Below are 9164 nucleotides of genomic sequence, written 5' to 3' on the forward strand. Positions count from 1 at the left end.
AGTTTCAAATGTTGGGATGCAGGGTTTAACCTCAAAGTACTTCCTCAAAGGGGTGCTGTAGGGCTCCTCAAAGCAGGTATTAGCTTTCCTTTTTTATTTTATTTTATTTTTTTTTTCCAGGTGTGCAGAGTACCCATCTGTTCCCACTGTATTCAAAGGAAAAGTATGGACCAATTTGGAGGAGAAAGTCAAGATCACATTTTCATGGCTGAGGTCTGCAGCAAGGTAGCTGAAGCTGATGAAACTAACTAGAACTGGTGCAGAAAAGGGCTGCTAAGGAATTAGGGACCAGAGATCTGGTTTGATGAGCAGGATCTAGAATTTCTTGGCCTGGTTAGGTTAGCAGATAAAGGCTGAGAAAGGATCTAATTGGTGACTAAAAATACATCTGGGAGTAATACACCAAAGTGGGGAGACAGCTATTAAAGCAAAAGGCCAGCATTGGCACAGGAACAAAGGGATGGGAAACAGGCCACAGATAAATGTCAGGCTGGAAATTAGATGGTTAAGGTGCTAGTGAAGCAAGTTCCTGGAAAGCCTCTGTTTTGGTGCAGAATGAAGGACAAATAACCTACATCACTGATAAAGGAAAAAAGACTGGTCACCCTTTCCTTACATGCTTGCTGTAGACCTTCTTCTGGATGCTCTAAGAATGAGAGAGGACCCAGTTTAGGAACCTAAATGCTGACTTGAGCCCCTGCCCCCAAACTGCATGAATCTATGGCTTTCCCTGGTGAATCTGTTTTCTGTTTTCAGGTTTCCAAAAGCTCAGAGTTCATGTTCATTGTTAACAGTGAGCAGTGAAAGCTCCAATCTATGGGACTTTGTCTTCACAGGTACTCTATAAATTCAGTTAATCCAAAGACCCCACCCCACCTCCCCATCCCTAGCTGTTCATCATGTATAGAGTAAGTTAGAGAGCTTCCTCAGGAGAATATGGAAGAGAGGAGACAAGAAAATACTCTCCTATCCTTGCTGCCATTCCTCTCCTATCCTTCTTCAGCTCCTAGCCTGCTTCTCTCAAGCTTCTCCCTAATTTATTCCTGAGAGAAATATGTCTCCCTACTCCAAAGGATCTCCTAAGAAGGAAAGTCCACCCTGTCTCAAGCCAGCTGTCCCAGTTTTATAACTGTTCTTATGCTTACAAGGTGATTTTCCTTATGTCTTATCTGGATTTTCCTTGTTGCAATTTAGGCTGGTCCCTTTTCTGCCTTCAGTGAATGTGGAAAGCAGTCTGGTTTCTTCTTGTTTGCACTCAGCTCTTGTGTACTGGACTATATCCATATCCTACAGGCTTTGTTTCAAGCACCACTATCACCAACCCCAAATATTCAAATTTGTGAATTACTCTACCCCTAAATTAATGACATTTTTATTTTCACTCTTGTATACATTTATTTCCTTCTAGACTGTCTTTTTCTGGGGGGAGGTGATTTTATCTTTCTTCTTGTTTTGTTTTGTTTTGTCTTTACAGTACACTCAGGTCACATTTTCAAACTTTTCTAAGCAGCTCCAAGGGCTAAAGACTTCTTTAATAAAGCTGGAATCCTTGCACAACCACTTGCTTCCAGATGCTGGGGATTACAGTAAAACACTAAATATTGCAAGACTTACGGTACTATTGCAAGAGCTGGCAACGGTGAAGAAGTGGATCAGGACTGAGAGAAAGGGAAAAAATAATGGGAGACAATTAAGAAAAGAACTAATTTAGGGTGAATACCAAGAAAGGAATTTCAGGAAACAATACTTTCCAATAAATTCTCTAAGGCTATGAAGCAGTCTAAAGAGAGAAAGACGGGTTCAGCGTGACCAAAGCCCTGCAAATGTACTGTTGGTAACATTCCTGCTATGGGACTTTTGCATGAAATGACTTTTCTTGCCTTGTTTTGCATTAGTCTTTCCTTTCTGATTGTGAGAAGGTGTTTTTTTTTTTTTTTTTTTTTTTTTTTTTTTCCGTATGTGTAAAAAGTACCAGAGCACGATGTAATCTGCATGTTTGCTAATCATATCATTTCACACGTCAGCCTAGGGTTCAGAAAGTCCACAGAGGATTTTCGGGGTACTAAACAGACAGCATTTGTTCTGACCAGCAGAGCACATCCAGCACAACAAAACAACAGCTACTGGAAATAATTGGAGTCTGGTTCCCAATGGTTGTTTGAACATTTATTTGGAAATTTCATTCCATTCTTCAGTGATCATAGGAACAACACTGGATCAGTCAGACCAATGGCCCATCCTACCTAGTATCTTCTATCGGTTCTCCACAGCAGATGCCTAAGAAAGAATAGAAAAGCAGGACAAGCATTTAATAATGCTTTCTCTGATACTATTTGTAGCTCAGGGACTCTCTGAAGAGAATTCAGATCTCTGTATTTATGGTGAAATGCCATATCATAAATTTAACCTCCTTTAAATGTCTCCCTTTTTGACAATTTCAGCTACCGATGGTAGAAGACTCCATAGACTTCACTGTCCTAATGCTTTTTCCTCCAAGTCCTGATTCAAACTTAGGATAATGAAGAGTCAATTTTCAACCATCATAAATTTGATCCAATAATAAGCATGTACATCAGAAGTAAGCAAGAAAGCAGGTCCTATGATATCAAGAGCCCGCTAAGGTTTGAACTACAGATTGACCTCTGGTTCGTGGAATTCCCCAGTTAATAATCTATCATTTCCTCCTTCTTAACTGATGTCAAAGAGAGTCACCAAGGAGCAAGTGTCCCTTCAGGGGCCTTTAGCATGTTACTCAAGGGTGGCTTCACAATGTGCATCTCTGCCAGAATTTGTGACCATGCCAGGAACCCCCTGAAACCAGAAGACCTCCTACCAAGAGGTCTCAGAGACAGGTGTGGATGTAGCAAAGGGGTATTTTACTTCTTTCAATGCCACAGCAGTCCCAGCACAATAGAAACACGGTTCAAGTTCAGTTCTTCCTTATTAGAGATCTGATTAGGCAGCTCCCCAGCATGGGTCCCAATTTAACTCCGTTTCATGGCAAGGAATCAAGCGGGGCAGATTTCTTAAGCTAAATGAGCACTGGCCCAGAAGTTGTTCCTGCTTCACATATGGTTTTTGGAGAGCCATGGGAGAGCAGGTCATTAGAGGGTGAGCTGTCAAGTTAAATCATTCACTGATAGTACCAACCAGTAAGATACCACACAGCAATATTCTCTTTTGCATTTTGACTGAGATACCTCCATTATTGCATCATTATTATTATTATTATTATTATTATTATTATTATTATTATTATTATTATTATTATTTACCAGAATTGACTTTGTTGGCTTAGATGGAAGGCATTTGAGGATGTGGAGATGTCTGCCTGCCTTCTAGAGCGGAGAGTACAGACTGCTCTGATGCAAATTTCTCTCTTCCTCTCTCTCCAAAGGAATTCCAATTTAACCTAGGAAAGAGAGTGATTATCTACTTTTTCATTCTAGTCCATCTCAGGTGTGTGTAGGTACTTCCGTGACCATGCAAGCAATGTATTCATATCAAGCACGTCCTACTCTACATCCTTCTGAGATGAAACACTGTCTCTATCCCAGGGTTAAAACTCTTGTCATCAGTATGGGTGCCCTCTGAGTAAGAGTCTGATTTAAGTGCTGCACTGGGTGGATGCACCAAGTTTTTGCTGATTGTGCTGAATGCAAACTCTGAGTCCTCAAAAAGAACAAATACTCTTCCATTGTCCTAAATTTGTGATGCCTTGTATGTGATCATCTTCTCTGCAGCTGTTAACAGGATCCATGAATGACTTCAGTGGTCCTCAGTGGCTCTGATGGTTGGCTTGTTTGGTGCATTTGCCTGGGTTGAAAGCTTTTGTTTTAAACCCATTAGAGCAAAGACATCGGTTTCCTATAGAAGTGGCCCATAATTCTGTCCTATTTTTTATTGTTTCTGAAGAAATACCAGCTGCAGGCCCTCAGTGTTATATAACTAGATGATCAATGACATTTTCCCTTATAAGTCTGTCACAAATCCACCACAAATTTTGCTCCATTTTCCTGTGACTATGAAAAGGAATTTATAAAAAAAAATGAGGAAAGCTGAGGGACGTAGAGTTAGGAATTATCCAAACATGAGCCAAAGTGTGATCTGTCCTGCCATCCTGCATGATGTGCTCTAGGTGATCCTGCTTGGCAGGGGTGTTGGACTAAATGGTCTTCAGAGGTCCCTGCCAACTTCGGCTATTCTGTGTTTCTGTGTGAATACCCACAGACAGGGAAAATTGGAAAACCCAGCCAGACATCCATCTGACACCAAGAAAACTGTGTTACCCAGGAGACACGCTCTGCTTCCAGGAACTTCACTCAGCGCCTGTGCAGGAGCATAGCAAAGGGAACAGGACTCTGTTAGAAGTGGGTGAACCTCACGGAGTCTGACATTTTGCAAGCAACTCACATTTTAATTCTGTGGGCTTTTCAGGGCTGGTTCCTGCTCACAAAACCCTTTGTACTTGCAGTTTGAACTTTTGTTCCCTGAGGATGAGTCAATTAAACAAACACAAAAGAATGCTGGCTAAGGGCTCTGGGGACAGAAGAGACTACCACAAGTTCAGCTACAGCTGAGGATGGGTTATATGTGGGCTAAATTCAGCTCTAGAATTTCTTGGTGGAATAAAGTTTTCTAAGACTTTCTCTTTAAATTGTAAATTGGTATAAATTTATGGTAAAAGTAATGCTGCCAGGTGGTAAATTTATGGTAAAGTGGTAAATGGTAAATTTATGGTAAAAGTAATGACAACCGGGGTGAGAAGCCAGAGTTACATAAAAGAAAATAAGACCTAGTAGTACTAGCAGATAAAACATTGGAGATACTGGACTTTCCCATCTGATATCTGAAGGAGGCTTATGTATCTCCCAGAGTAGAAGCTTTTAAGATGAATTTCTTTGATCTTTTGTCAGAGATGGCCGAAGTACTTGAATCTTAAAAAAATAAAATAAAATAAAAAAATGTTGTGAACCTTCACTTCTCTTCCAGTACTATTTTGTGCAATTATCTGGTAATTCAGATTATGTAGACATAAAATATATGTGAGAGAGTTGGAGTTGTTCATCCTGGAGAAAGGGAGGCTCCAGAGAGACCTTATAGCAGCATTCCAGTACCTAAGGTAGGCCTAAAAGAAGGCTGGAGAGGGTCTTTTTATTAGGGCATGTAGTGATAGGAGAGGGCATAATGATTTTAAACTGAAAGAAGGCAAATTTATGTAAGATAACATGAATAAATTCTTTACTCAGAGGGCAGCCCTGGCCCAGGCTGCCCCGAGGAGCTGTGGGTGCCCCATCCCTGGCAGTGCCCAAGGCCAGACTGGATGGGGCTGGGGGCAGCCTGGGCTGGTTGGAGGAGGTTGGAGTGAGGTGGTCTTTAAGGTCCTTTCCAACCCAAACCATTCTACGATTCTGTGATTTTACGATATACTTTTCTCCTTTTATTCTAAAAAATACTGTTCCCAAATAAACTTTTCTTTAATGCTGCAAGACTCTCTGGAGATTTCTTTCTCCCCATGTGCTATAGGACTCTTGATGCATAGAAATATGACATAATCCTGCTTGATGTCTAGCCTGCTAAAGTTACACAATAGGAAACCCAACTTTACTCTCAGTGTGAACACCCAGAGGCTGAGGAAGTTAATACATGACATGGGTCACAATGTCACAACCTGTGGCAGTGGGCAATGTGTTGTAAAGACACAGGTCAGGAGGTGTTAGCTGTAAATCAGAGGTAAGCTGTAGTGGACCCAGTCTCACTGCAGACATCCAGGGTCTCTGGCATCACATCCTATTCTCTAGTGTATCCTCTATCACCTGTATCACCCAGGCTTTTTTCATTATTATTATTATTGTTGTTGTTATTATTATTATTATTATTTTCAATGTTAGTACTCTCAAAGTAGTCATTCTGTTTTGGTGCATATACCTTAACCAGGGCGAGAATGACTGATTTGTTTCACCACACCACAAAGAGACAAACAGGAGATTTCTGTTATTTCCAAGTGAAATATAAGGCACCAGAAGCCTTGGATCAGGAGTATATTAAAATCAGTCTAAATAAAACCTGACAGACAGCATCTCTTTGGGTGACAACAGTGGTGTCTCTCTCTTCCATCCAGACTTGACACAATTATAAAAGCAGGAGGCTGAAGATAGTGTGGTTTGGTTCTTAGGGATTTCCACAAGCCTTTATTCTTTTTAACTTGAAACTCTATTCCATCATCAGGGCTTGTGGGTTCTCCTCCTGCTGCTCCTCTTGTTCCGTGGGATGAGTCAGGGTTGAACAGTGCAAACATTCAGACCCACAATTGCCAAAGATATGCTTGGTTTGGGTTAAGAATCATGGCAGACTGAGTGCCTTTCACCACAGGATCAGAGCTGGCTCCGAGTCTTGCGCGAACCTAGTGCTGATCAGCCTGGTCCAAGTCTGGTTTTGCAATGGAGCTATTTCTGAATAGCCTGAAAGCTACAGGCTCCAGGGCTCTGCTGTGCCAGGTGCTGTACATATGAGATGATACCTACCCAAAGTACTCACAGTCTAGACAGGCCTAGGGTGAAGAGAAGAAATGCTATATCTCCACATAACAAGAACATGGAGACAGAAAGCAAAATGCAAGCAACATTTTATGGGTTTCTAATCTATCTGCTGAGACATCAAAATACAGAGACTGGGACATATTCAGAGCCTTCCTTATGTCCCTGATTTCCCTGGAGAGCTGGTGCTGCCCCCAGCCAGCAAAAAAGCAGACCTACATCCAATGTCTGTGTCTGACCTGCAACTGTGGTCCTAAGCTGTTTCTCCAGGGCAAATCTCATATATTTTTCTCAACATGACTATTCATTTCAAAATTACTGTTCCAATTAAAAACACATGCCTCAATACCCATGTAGTCTTTATAGCAAGCAATGTGAATTGCTGTCTTTAACTTCTGTGGTATCTGTGCTCCTGTTAGATGTCAGGACAGATCTGGGTACGGGCCTAAGTTGAAGGCTGCATCTGACCCATCAGCTCACTGCTCTGACTTGCTGTGTCTTTGCAAATGGTTGGATTGTCTGCACTATCAGTCCAGTGGTGCAATGAAAAGCCAAAAAAAAAAAGGAGAGAAATGGCACTTAGCCTGCTCTCAGACTCATCAGGTGTCTCCACCTGCAGTATAACGAATCTGCTGCACATTCCTCTCGACTCTTCCCCAAGCCCCTGCAGATAGAGACGTCCACGAGGCAGTCTGTCCCTCTGTGCCTGAGGAAGCGTGGTGTGGGGGCAGAAAGGACCTCTGCCTCACTCCCAGATCACTCCAAGAAACAGATGACAGAAAAATGTGTGACAAAATTGTGCCCTGGAAAATTCTGAATGTTGGGGGGAAAATGAATATTAAAAGGAAAATGAATGCAAGCCTTCCCAGATTCTGTGGTAGCAGAAGTCTGTGGGAGGATTCCAGAGGAGCTGTAAGGGTTGGTAGATTGCTTCCTTAGGCTGTGCTCAGCTGGCAAAGCTACTGTGCTTCCTCAGGCACTGCTATGTCCTATCACTGAGCTCCTCTGTGCAATGGGATCAGACAACTGTTCCTCTTTGAGGCCTATGGACTGATGATTTGGTTGGTTGCAGATCAGGCAGCAGGGTTGCTAAAGTCAGTGCTGATATCGTCTCCTACCCATCAATTTGTCCTGATGAGGAGTGATGTCAGCTACAGATACTCCACTTCCCTTCTGGAATTTCCCTCTTTGAAAAATACTCTCTCACTTTCTTGTGGTTTTGATCTGGATGCTGCAGCATCCCACTGCGTTCTGTCGTTTTACCATCTCCCCAGATGCTGACTACAATTCAAGACAGCTTTGGAAGAACATCTGCATTTCAGCATGCTTGCCCCTCTGAACCTCTAAACTATACCAAATCTATCCATTAACCTTTCTGAGGACTTGAAGTAGCTTTATCTTTTCTCACTCTAGGCACTACACTGTCTGTTGTTCTGCTATTGATGGAGGAAAAAGTTTCAGAAGTTGATTTAGGAACTTGCTGGACACCACGATCTCTGGTAGCACTGAATCTGGAGTTTTGGTTCTCCTTGTTTATAACTAAATATTTCAGCTTTTTTTTTTTTTTTTTTTTTTTTTTTTTTTTTTTTTTTTTTTCTGCATTGGTATAGGAACTTTTCACAACTCTAGAGATTGTTTCTTAAGTATTTCCTCATGGATGCCATTGTCACAGAAGACTTAAAGGGAAATCTAGGTTTTTTAAAAAAATAAACAAGCAAAAAACAACAAAGCAAAACACAACTTCTTTTACTCTTGTTTAGAGCTTTTTGTTCTCTTTCTGCAAGGTGAAGCCAGTGACTTTGATAATGGGACATTTCTGCAACAGGGATTCTTGTGAAATTTGTGAGCGAATTTGGTTCTCTTTTTCTCTCGCTCTTGCATCCATCCTTTTTCTTTTCTACCCTCTTTCTTCTGCTTCTTTCTCTCTTTGTTCATCCTATCTAATTGAAATATCTGTCATGTTTTCACACCTCATTTCAGAAACACCTAACGCTTGGGTTTCCTTTCTAAAAGCTGGGCAGCTAAGGTAAGCCATCCATTTAAATTTCATTTTAGTTATTCAGAGAAATCAGAATTTTTATGTGGTGATTTGTTCCACCCTAAAACTGATGTATAAAATCATATGGATTAAACATTCTCTGGAGTCACCATGAGAGAAAGAACCTGGACCAGTAAATGTAAGTTAGATCCACAGCTTTTGGATGGCTACAGACAGCAAGGTAAAGTCTATCCTAAGTACCTTTATAAAATAGGCCCTAAAAGCTTAAAAATAACTTCCCATAACTGATATGTCATGGCATCTATCTATCTCCAAACTGGGCTTTCAGATTTAAGAGGAAGGCACAAGAAAAAAACTCTTAAATGTGTAGGAAAACAACCAGTAAACAAGAGGCTGAATAAATTAGACCTTCAAAAGAGTAGTTTGTTGGTTTGCAGTCATATTTTGATGATTAAATTATTGTTATTATTATTATTAATATTTGTAATTGCTACTAGTTACTTCTAAGATCATAGTGATCAGGATCTCGAAGTCTGGAACAGAATCCTATTGCTTTGGCAGGGATTTTGGAGTCATGTTGTGCCATGACAATAAAGGAAGTCCCATGCTGAATTACGTATTAATTTATA

Source organism: Aythya ferina (genome assembly GCF_964211825.1).
Source record: "Aythya ferina genome assembly, chromosome: 4".
Classification (NCBI taxonomy): Eukaryota; Metazoa; Chordata; class Aves; order Anseriformes; family Anatidae; genus Aythya; species Aythya ferina.